Here is a 12,834-nt window from a genome sequence, read left to right on the forward strand (position 1 = left end):
TAATTCTAAATGTGGCTTTCACACGATTATTATTCAAATATTGTTGATTCAATTGATGGTTTATACATAACATTTAATGTATATGGATTGAGATTGGTGAGTTGATGTGGGCTATGATGGTGGTGGTCAGTGGTCCAGCTGCTGGGATATCCCAGCAGCTGTGCACACCATCCCAGCAGCTGTACACACCATCCCAGCAGATCTCACCATATCTGCACTCCAGCGAGCCACCATCTCACCACACACGTGCACCATCCTAGCACTAGCGTGCACCAAGAGGAGATCTTGCAACACCAGGAACCGAACCCAGATATATGCACCAGTAGACTCAGCAGCCATTGAACCACGCGACTTGTCAGTATGTGTGGTTGACTAACGAACTATAAGAGTAAAACCCAAACATCCAGATCATCCTCAAAACGTAAACAAACAAACGTAAACAAACAAAAGAAAAACACGACATATGTTCTAATATCTTCTAATATTCAACTTCTTCTAAATATTCCGAACACCAACATCTTCCAGTCTATTTTTTAACGTTTGTTTATCAAATTAATCTCCTTTGATAATGTTGGTGTAAGTTATTATTGAAGAGCAGTTGGTGACATCTGGCAACCGGTTACCGGCTTAGGAGGGGCTCAGGGGGGGTGTGCTCAGTGCGCGTCTGGCTGGTGAGGGGGAAGGTTGTGCGCGGTCTGTAGTGCGTTACACATCTATAGGACCACTCGTATATAAACGCATCAAATGACTTCGTGATATCATCCTTGAAATTCGCGTTATTTAACGCGTTCCGTTGGACAATGGTCTTGAAATAATTTACGTTTTTCTCATAAATTCTCTATTTATATAAGAAATATATGAACATTATGAATAATCAGACTTTATTTTTTGTTAATTATTGCTGAATTAATGTCTAAAGGTGATTGAGACGTGATATATTTAGACTTGCCACGAAACAAATTTCAAAGTTAGACTTTTTTGGGTAGGCTTTAGCGAGCCACAAATTTCCAGTGGAATGTGATATTAAGGTGAGGTCTGCGTGCCTTGCCTCCTGACGACCACTGCCTCAGATAGGTCCTGTGTAGTGCCGGGAAGGTGAATGGGTGTACACAGGAACCGATCCTGAACACAGGTCCTGTGTAGTGACAGAGGAGAAATTAGTCTGTGTATTCCAAGGTAGGAGTAATTATCACTTCCTCTGGGAATACACGAGGAAGTATTCAACGTGGCTTCATATATATATATATATATATATATATATATATATATATATATATATATATATATATATATATATATATATATATATATATATATATATATATATTTCTAGTCTGACGCGACACGAGCGCGTTTCGTAAAACTTATTACATTTTCTTATTACATTATATATATATATATATATATATATATATATATATATATATATATATATATATATATATATATATATATATATATATATATATATATATGTGTGTGTGTGTGTGTGTGTATATCACGAAAATAAACACGTGATTAAGAATGTGACAATGTCACATCTTCCTTCTGAAGATGTATTTAATATACGAAAGTACTTAAGGAAATTCCTGTTTCATTTTCCTCCGTGGTCTGACATTGTCATATATATATATATATGTATATATATATATATATATATATATATATATATATATATATATATATATATATATATATATATATATATATTTCGGTTCCATAGGTTTATTACCCTATGGGTGAAAAACATCTGTTTTCTGTCCTGCATTGTGGCTTGTTGAGTTTGCAACAGCTGTTTCTTGCATCTGTTACATCTGACCTTTTGAAGAAGTTCCTGTGAGATGATCCTTATCATGTCTGGTTTGTAGTGTTGTTAGTCCTTTAGGCCTCTATCTTTCTGGGGAAACAGCGTTCTCTTTCACCTGTCGCCTCTGTTCACCCTGCAATGAACCATGAACGAGCCAACTGTTGTGAGTTGCATCCTGGGGAAGGTCAGTAGTTGACCCAGGAGAGGGGCTGGATCGCCCCTCATGGGTAGACATGGATAAGGGGGTAGATTACCACTAGTAACAGACGGATTGATCCGGGAATGTAGAATTCTCAGGCTTGGGAATCAGTGACTGACTTGTTTCTGAGTCCTTTCCTACAATGGAATAGGTTGGTCTGGTTGTTAGGGTGTTCTAACAACCTCGTGTTATCTCCCGAGTGCGAGAGAACGTTTGAGAAGTGAGAAAGGTCCAAGTGAGAGAACTTTTCGTGTTATAGTGTTGCAGAGAGAAACTTCAGTAATGGCAGGAGGAAGTAAACTTAAGTTATCTTTGGGCAATAATGGGGTAAACTGAAGGTACGTCTGGGCAATATAATTGGGGTTGGAGTAAACTAAGTTATGTCTGAACAATAATGGCGGTAAACCTGAGTTATATCTGGGCAATAATAAAGGTAAACCTAAGTTATATCTGGGCAATAATGGCGGTAAACCTAAGTTATATCTGGGCAATAATAAAGGTAAACCTATGTTATATCTGGGCAATAATAAAGGTAAACCTAAGTTATATCTGGACAATAATAAAGGTAAACCTAAGTTATGTCTGAACAATAATGTCGGTAAACCTAAGTTATATCTGGGCAATAATAAAGGTAAACTTGCCATATATCTAGACAATAATAAAGATAAACCTAAGTTATATCTGGGCAATAATAAAGGTAAACCTAAGTTATATCTGGGCAATAATAAAGGTAAACCTAAGTTATATCTGGGCAATAATAAAGGTAAACCTAAGTTATATCTAGACAATAATAAAGGTAAACCTAAGTTATATCTGGGCAATAATAAAGGTAAACCTAAGTTATATCTAGACAATAATAAAGATAAACCTAAGTTATATCTAGACAATAATAAAGGTAAACCTAAGTTATATCTGGGCAATAATAAAGGTAAACCTAAGTTATATCTGGGCAATAATAAAGGTAAACCTAAGTTATATCTAGACAATAATAAAGATAAACCTAAGTTATATCTGGGCAATAATATAGGTAAACCTAAGTTATATCTGGACGATACCTTAGTGGGGGAAACTAAATAAATCATGAACCTTGACCTTATAGAACAAGAACCAGCATCATGACGAACATTTTATTTTAAATATCAAACTATTATTAATAACTTTAATTGGAAGATGAAACATTTAATTAAGGGAATTGAACTCATTAAACAACTTATAAGAGCTCATCCTCCTTCACATTGTTGTATAGCATCAGTAATTAATTAATTTAATTATCATAATTAACAATTAAAAACCAATAATTCTGTTAAATTTATTTGTGATGTGTTTTATGTTATTGGGAAACTAATTTATTGTCTATGAATTTGCTTATTATTTCTTAGGGGGATATTTTATAAGATATTTGAGAGACATTGTAAGGTCACGTTGATTAATTTATTTTTGAATAAGAATTGGCAAAGAATTTGTTGTTTATTGTGAAGTTAATGAGCTATATGTTAATTAGTTAATTATTAGTTAATTCGTTGAGTCCATTGTTCACTATATCGTTAATTGGCCTACAGTTCGTTGAGTCCATTGAACATTATATCGTTAATTGGCCTACAGTTCGTTGAGTCCATTGAACATTATATCGTTAATTGGCCTACAGTTCGTTGAGTCCATTGAACATTATATCGTTAATTGACTTCAATCGCCAAGTGCGACTTTTTGCCATTTAACTATTTTTTAGCCACGTGAGCCCCTGCTTAGTTGTTTTAAATAGCTGCGCAGTTTAAGGGTTAATAATGTTTTAGCTCAGAATATAAATGGTCATTAAGAGCGTGAGTATAAACGTGCTTATGGGGAGAGTGTTGTGTTTGATGCGTCATTAGTGACTGTGAGGGAGATTTAACAGTCTCCGTGGTGTAGTGGTAAGACACTCGCCTGGCGTTCCGCGAGCGCTATGTCATGGGTTCGTATCCTGGCCGGGGAGGATTTACTGGGCGCAATTCCTTAACTGTAGCCTCTGTTTAACTCAACAGTAAAATGTGTACTTGGTTGTAACAACGATTCTTCGCGGCGGGGATCGTATTCCAGGGACCTGCCCGAAACGCTACGCGTACTAGTGGCTGTACAAGAATGTAACAACTCTTGTATATATCTCAAAAAAAAAAAGAGAGATCAATACTGCTCTGGGGGTATACAGAACATTTTGTGGGCATGGTTTCATATGAGTGCCCATGAGTGCATATGGGGAGCCGGTGGCTGAGCGGACAGAACACTGGACGCGTGATCCTGTGGTCCCGGGTTCGATCCCGGGCGCCGGCGAGAAACAATGGGCAGAGTTTCTTTCACCCTGATGCCCCTGTTACCTAGCAGTAAATAAGTACCTGGAAGTAAATAGGAACCCTCGCAAGCTGTCACGGCCTGCTTCCTGGGGGTGGAGAACTGGTCGAGGACCGGGCCGCGGGACGCTAAGCCCCGAAATCATCTCAAGATAACCTCAAGATAACGTCTGACTCAGGAGAATTGAAAGTTAAAGTGAAAAGCTTTATCATAAAGTTTTTTTATTGAGAGAGCTTTATAGAGAGAGCGTTATTCTAAAGAGGGGTACAAACCTTGTTGTACACAAGACTGTTCGCTAATGGATTTTAAAACCTACCTAATCCTATCCTAAGCAAGAGAACTTTCTAAATTTGCACAAAATAGCAAGAGAAATCTCTAAATTTGCACAAAATAGCAAGAGAAAGTTCTAAATTTGCACAAAATAGCAAGAAAAGTTCACAATTTGCACAAAATAGCAAGAGAAATGTCTAAATTTTCAAAAATATAGCAAGAGAAAGTTCTAAATTTTCACAAAATGCAAGAGAGAAAGTTCAACATTTGCACAAAATAGCAAGAGAAAGTTCAAAATTTACACAAAATGCAAGAAAAAGTTTTAAATTTGCACGAAATAGCAAGAGAGAAAGTTCTAAATTAGCACAAAATGCAAGAGAGAGAAAGTTCTAAATTTGCACAAAATAGCAAGAGAAAGTTCAAAATTTGCACAAAATATCAAGAGAATGTCGCACGAAAAGTTAATTTTTTGTTTCCATTGCTCGAATGGTAAAACATGTCTTGCTCTATATGAAAGAAATTACAACTTTAGACTCTGTGAAACGAAAAAGAATTTGAGAATGCAGCTTTTGTGGGAGGATATTCATGTTTATTCATGGCAGAGAGCTTGCATACGCACCTGCATAATTTTATGGTATGAATACGTGCACGCACACGCACGCACACACACACACACACACACACACACACACACACACACACACACACACACACACACACACACACACACACACACACACACACACACACACACGTAAATGTTTACCTCTATACCAAGGTCTCCTCCCACCTCTCCACCTCTACACCACTCATCTACAATCCCCTTTTCCACTCCATTCATACTTTTCCACCACACCCATAACTTTCCATCCCATCCATACCTTCCACCCAACTCCGTACCCGCATAGTGGACCCCATACCCGTCTTGTGTGTGGTAGAGCACCCTATTCCCACACCTGTATATGGCAGGTGTGGGAATGGGGTAGAGGTATGGGGTAGAGCACCCCATACCTATTCTTTCAACGGTAGTGGACCCCATACCCGTCCTGTGAACGTTAGTTGCATATGTTGTCAACTTAATACACCACAGCAACAGACGCCATCTTTGGCAAGTGGTAAACAAAGCGGCAGAATACATGGATAGGCAACACTCGGGGTTGCTAGTTTCTTTCCCATTTTGTCAATTGGAGAAGAAACGTAATGTTTATTATACATTATTATACGTAATTGGTAGCCCCTCCTCCCCCCCCCCCCCAAAAAAAAAATTAGTGCTATTTGATTTAGAAAAAACGGTGTCCATACAATACCAGGAACTAGTTGAGGTGGCGGAAGAATGTGGGAGTTCCGCGGATCTAGGCATTGAGGGAGCCCGGTTCCAAACAACTGGTTTACGGGCTATTCATGCCCGTGCCACCTCTTGGGTGGCTTAATATTCATCAATCAATCAAACAACTGGTATTTGCTGTTAGTTCACCTAATGGTGGCTACGCCAACTACTGACCTCGAATAGGCTGCAACCCAAAACATTTTCCCTTACTCCCAGGTTTCCGATTTACTGCTTAGTGAACAGAGGCATGAGGTGAGAGGAAATGATGCACAAAAGCTTCTGTCCGGTCGCAGGAATTAGTGCCAGGACTCTCGGTTGAAACACGAGTGTGAAAACGTATCCAAATCATTCCCTCTTCCCGTCTGTAATTACATTTGTAATTATATAAGGTACAGTAGATACCTGCTTGATACCTGGTTGATGGGGTTCTGGGAGTTCTTCTACTCCCCAAGCTCGGCCCGAGGCCAGGGTTAACTTGTGAGAGTTTGGTCCACCAGGCTGTTGCTTGGAGCGGCCCGCAGGCCCACATATCCACCACAGCCCGGTTGGTCCGGCACTTCTTGAAGAAAACTATCTAGTTTCCTTTTGAAGATGTCAACTGTTGTTCGTATCAGTCTCATTATAGAATTTATAATGAATAAGGAGCAAGACAGGTTAAAAAGCGAACACTTCCAATATATACAGGTTGCTTGCCTTTACAATAAAACGAAACCCGTGCATCAAACCTCGATTATGGTGAGTTATAGTTTGTATTTCATAAACAGTTTACGAGCATGGTAATCTTCCCAACCCAAGGGTATGATTGTCGTAGACAACCTCCTAGTGCTTTGGAGGCCATTAACTATTTCATATACGTAAAGTAAGCTTCCATGATTGTGGCAAGATGTACAGGTTTCGTTTGTCGACACTTGAATGTTTGATGCATTTTGGTTCTTAAGTTTTCACTGTCGACCAATATAACGAAATGGCGGGTAGCGTCAAGTAAAAAATTGACGCTAAATTGGCGTCAAAGCAAATTGGTGTTACGTCATAAAATGGCGCCAAGGTAATTTGGCGTTTCAGCCAATTGGGGTCAAGGTAAATTGATGTCAAGTTCCCGAGTAGTTTGAGCAACGCAGCTCTGAAAGGCTTTGGCCAAAAACAGCAAATTCTAATGATAAATAACTCGGAAACGGCATCCATTAGAATACACCTTTAGTAAACATTATCTCTTAAGAATACCACTTGGGCTGGACGGTAGAACGACGGTCTCGCTTCGTGCAGGTCGGCGTTCAATCCCCGACCATCCACCAAGTGGTTGGGCACCATTCCTTTCCCCCCGTCCCATCCCAAATCCTTATCCTGACCCCTTCCCAGTGCTATATAGTTGCAATGACTTGGTACTTTCTCGTGATAGTTTCCTTCCTTCTTAAAAAAGTAATCATTACTTTAAGTCTTTTGTAATGCCCCAAAAAGTACAAAAAAGTGGAAAAGTTTGATACGAAACCCAGTTCCTTGTGAGGTAACTATCCCCGTGTCTCATTCGTGCGTGTGTTGCGTTAATAACCAAAACACAATCAATTGAGAGTTTGTGAGAGACTGTTAGAGTGGTGAGCCCCAGCACGTGCGCTGATTGGCTCCGCTCAGCCCTGAATTACATACAAGCGATGCGTTGTGGCGTAGATTGCGTATATTGCCTCCTAAAGTGATTGCGGAGGCGTTTATTAACCCCTAAACGCACGTACCTACCGGAAGGTGCTCCATTGATACACTATACGAAGACACAGAGAGAGAGAGAGAGAGAGAGAGAGAGAGAGAGAGAGAGAGAGAGAGAGAGAGAGAGAGAGAGAGAGAGAGAGAGAGAGAGAGAGAGAAAGAGAGAATCCAACTGTGCATACCTGTTTCACGTGTCATAACTATGAGGCCATTTTGTCATACTGATATTTTTACTCACAAAATTTCTGGTATTTTGAAATTTTTTATCCATATCCTCTGGATTTATGAAAACAGTAATATTGCCAAATATAAAACTAACATATGTGTTTTATTCTTAATTCTCACGTTAATTGCATAAACTCAATATATTTTATTTGTATTTAACTATAAATATATATTTATTTTTTGTTTTTATAGGTATAGGGAAATATACTTGCTGTATTACTTATATACAGAACATATTTTAACTCCCGAGCGGACAGCACGCTGGACTTGTGATCCTGTGGTCCCGGGTTCGATCCCGGTCGCCGGCGAGAAACAATGGGCAGAGTTTCTTTCACTCTATGCCCCTGTTACCTATCAGTAAAATAGGTACCTGGGAGTTAGTCAGCTGTCACGGGCTGCTTCCTGGGGGTGGAGGCCTGGTCTAGGACCGGGCCGCGGGGACATCAAAAGCCCCGAAATCATCTCAAGATAACCTCAAGATAAGATAACCATAAGGAAAACACAGGTCAATGGATAATCCATCCTGTCAACTAATAGGTTGTGATTATTACGTAATATTAACCGCCATCACAACCAACTGTGATAAATAACGACTCACAAATGTTTAATAATTTCTATACAATGGGAGTCGATAGGTTAGGTGGGTTGCTTGGGTTTGTACTTTTCTAGTCAGGTTAGAAGGTTGGATTTTTAACGGAGTAGCAAATCAAGAGACCGGGGCTGTGGTATTTGTTGTCTTCAAGAGACAATTGAAGTTCCTTGTGGTTCCTCCTGGCGTACTTAACAGCTGCAAGTTATTGAGGTAAAGTGATAGGGCTGAGGTAAACTGATAGGGCTGAGGGGGTAAACTGATAGGGCTGAGGTAAACTGATAGGGCTGAGGAGGTAATCTAATAGGGCTGAGGTGGTAAACTGATAGGGCTGAGGTAAACTGATAGGGCTGAGGTAAACTGATAGGACTGAGGAAGTAAACTGATAGGGCTGAGGTGGTAAACTGATAGGGCTGAGATGGTAAACTGATAGGGCTGAGGAGGTAATCTAATAGGGCTGAGGTGGTAAACTGATAGGGCTGAGGAGGTAAACTGATAGGGCTGAGGAGGTAAACTGATAGGGCTGAGGTAAACTGATAGGGCTGAGGTAAACTGATAGGACTGAGGAAGTAAACTGATAGGGCTGAGGTGGTAAACTGATAGGGCTGAGATGGTAAACTGATAGGGTTGAGGTAAACTGATAGGGTTGAGGTAAACTAATAGGGCTGAGGTGGTAAACTGATAGGGCTGAGAAGGTATTGTTTACATTACTTGTTATTGTTAGAGTTCCTCATAATTATGTTAATGTGGACATTGGGAACTTACGTGTGTCAATAATACGCACTAATTCATCACTAGACGTACGAAGGTCGTAACTGGCCAGGACACATAGTGTCAACACCAGACATTACAGTGCCATGATAATGTGAATGCTTTTACTACCATCACAGTAACAGCATTCTCATAATGCCTCACTAGTATAGGCATTATCATAGTGCCTCACAAGGCGAGGCATCATCGTGGGATGATTACTATAATTGGTGCCATTGACCCGGCTGTTCGCTACAGCTGATAAATGTCAACAAAGTCTTATGTCAGACACACACACCTGGCTGTGTTAAGTAGATGCGTTGCTGGGTTAAATGTTTCCATGTCGTCGATCATTCACTAAATTGGCGTCAAAGCAAATTGGTGTCACGTCAAAAAATGGCACTCAGGTAAAGTGGTTTTTCATCCAATTGGGGTCAAGGTAAATTGACGTCAAGGCATAATTGACATCAAGGCAATTTTGCGTCTAAACAATTTACCGTCAGGGCAATTTTGTCGTCAAGGTAAATTGGCATCAAAGACATATAACTGCGTTTAAACATAAAATTGTTGTCCGGACCAATTTTCGTCAGGGCAAAAATAGAGGCACCCTTCATTCTATATCAAATGAATCCCATTTCACTGTCTTCACCAGCCGTGAACACGAGTCATGAACATTTTGAACCCGTGTATGTTCGGCAGCTTCCGGACCTGCCAAGCGCAGTATTGATTGAACATGTTAGGCCACATCACGACAAAATGATCAGTGAACACACATGCTGATGACAGCTTCATCAAACAGAGTATCCCAACACACAATCATTAACAAATGCTGAAACTTCTCTATCTAATCTATAAACTATATAGGTAGATCCTGGCACACTACTTTACAAGACCTAACCTAACCTTATCAATGATACCAATATGATATATATCTGTCAGTCTCTATAGGTGAAAATGTCTAGCTATTTCTGTCTTAAGAAGGTTGGAGGTCAGATGCTCAGGGCTAGCCTCACCCAACTTTACAAGATGATACATGGGGAGTGTGGGTGTGTCACAGGCCAGTTGGGGTTAGCCCAAGTCCACTACTGTAAGAAATATCGGCGTGTGTAGCCCTTCCTGCAATTTGAATTAAATTGGTTGAAATGGAGATTGTGGTTTCCGTAGAGTTATTAAGAAATTTCAGTGCTTCATAACAAATGTTCTGAAATATATATATATATAAATATATATATATATATATATATATATATATATATATATATATATATATATATATATATATATATATATATATATATATATATATATATATGTGTATATATATATGTATATATACAGAGAGAGAGAGAGAGAGAGAGAGAGAGAGGGAAGGAGAGGAGGGATATTGGAAAATTGAGAATGAAGGTGGAGAGGGTGTGAGAGAGGGAGACAGGTGAAAGACGAGGGAGAGAGAGAGGAAGAGAAGAGAAGAGGAGGGAGAGAGACAGGAAGAGAGGAGGAGGAGGAGGAGGGAGAGCGAGACACGGGTAGACCCGATTATTCCAACTAATATTCTATATACCTGTCCTCACACTTAATGCACCGACGTTTTAACGTTTGCGTTTAAAACAAAATTCCTTTAATGAAAATGACGTTTCCTCGGATTATCGAACATCGGTTTTCATACGCTTCTGGTTAGGTAAAACCACTTTAAATGTTACGTTTGTGAAATCGTGAGTGAGGGCTGACAAATGAGGCACAAAAGCATATTCACTCACACAAACATGCACTCAATATGCACAAGAACACATGCATGCACTCATTTTCCGCAAGGACACACACATACACGCACTTAACGTCGACAAAGAAACACACTTAACGTCGACAAAGACACAGATACACTTAACGACGACAAAGATAAATACAAGTAACGTCGACAAAGACACACATGCACTTAACGTCGACAAAGACACACACACACACACACACACACACACACACACACACACACACACACACACACACACACACACACACACACACACACACACACACACACACACACACACACACACACACACACACACACACACACACACACACACACACACACACACAAATGCAGTGAACTTAGAGAGATACATCATAGGATAAGAGGTCGCCAGCATTGCGTATTCACGAAGGGTGATACAAAAAGTTGGTAACACTTGCATTGTTGCACACTGTTAACTTTGTTTCCAATTCCAAAGCCTGAATGCTGTGTCATCAAGCAAGATAAAAATAACATTGTATTCCCCCCTTGAGTTGAAGAGAGAGACAGAAAGTGAGAGAGAAAGAGAGAGAGAGAGAGAGAGAGAGAGAGAGAGAGAGAGAGAGAGAGAGAGAGAGAGAGAGAGAGAGAGAGAGAGAGAGAGAGTCAAAGAGAGACAGATAGAGAAGCTAAGATTTGGACTGAATTAAAAGAATTTAATATGTTTTTGGAGTAAAATGAGCATAATATGATCACAATTGGCCCAGAAGTGAGCAATTGCATCATGTTCTTAATGTGTCATCCAATAGATGAATATACCTCAAGGCTCTCACCCACTTCACTGTTTTTGTTGAATCCAACGGGTAAACAGAGGTAATCAAGTTTACATATACTTTCTCTAAGGCCTCATAATTGCGGGAAGATTGTTAAGGCCACCTGTGTGGTTTACTGACCTACCAACTAGTGTGGCGTTGAGTTTAAGACCTATCAACTTCTGGAAGGTTACTAAGTCCACCACAATCCCTTACTGACCAACCAGCAAACATACTGCAGTCCTGAATATTGTCCAGGACTAAAGTATACTCTAGTATACTAGAGTATACTTCAAGAAGCGAGCCACACCTCTCAGCCCATACACTCTTCTGCCTGTGACATATTCACAGGGAATCGTTTTTTTTATCAAGATTTCCTTGTTAGAAAATATAAACTAAAAATGAATTAGATGATCGAAGCTGCGGATGTTCAGGAGTTCTCCTTAATCTCAGCATCTCCCTCAAGGGAACGAGTTAATTAATACTCACGACATTATGTGGAATAATTAACTTGGAGGGGACACGACGTTTGGAATAATTAACAATGAATCCAAGTGTGGAATTATTACATTTATACGACCAAGATGGAGTGTAATTATCTGGTTGACACATTATTATGACACTTATCAACACCTGAATTAATGATGTTACTTTATTATGATCCTTATTGATTATAAGCTGATGGTGTGTTTGTATATTACAGCTGTGGATCACAGGGGTTCCCTCAGCCAGTCAGGTGACAGGCCACTCTTGCCCATCAGAAAACTTATTGTTTCAGGTTAATTGTATTAAGTATTCCTTCACTCATTCACTATGCTACTTATAGTTGAAAGAGCTCTGAACAAATAAATATATATATATATATATATATATATATATATATATATATATATATATATATATATATATATATATATATATATATACATTTATTTGTGTTCCTCACGTGTGCCCCAAAGAATGAGGTGATTTGGTAAAATGCTATGCCCAAGATTACTATCCGAGTTCCGGCGGTGGGGTGGTTCATATAGCCTCGGCTATCACCTCATTTTGTCCGGTCGTGATGGTCAAGTGGATTAAGGCGTCTTGTACATACCAGTTGCGTTGCT

At 39.4% G+C, this 12,834-nt stretch overlaps 1 protein-coding gene across 2 annotated transcripts in view; it reads left to right on the plus strand.

Annotated features, from left to right (window-relative positions):
- Nucleotides 1-666: 666 nt before the first annotated feature.
- The window catches only part of LOC123756846 (transmembrane protein 72), a 76,397-nt gene continuing 64,229 nt past the window's right edge, over nt 667-12,834 (plus strand). For both annotated transcript variants that reach the window (XM_045740225.2, XM_045740226.2), the window contains exon 1: nt 667-693. The gene's annotated coding sequence lies outside the window, so the exon portion shown is untranslated. The remainder of the gene's footprint in view (nt 694-12,834) is intronic.

Source organism: Procambarus clarkii, chromosome 26 (genome assembly GCF_040958095.1).
Source record: "Procambarus clarkii isolate CNS0578487 chromosome 26, FALCON_Pclarkii_2.0, whole genome shotgun sequence".
Lineage (NCBI taxonomy): Eukaryota > Metazoa > Arthropoda > Malacostraca > Decapoda > Cambaridae > Procambarus > Procambarus clarkii.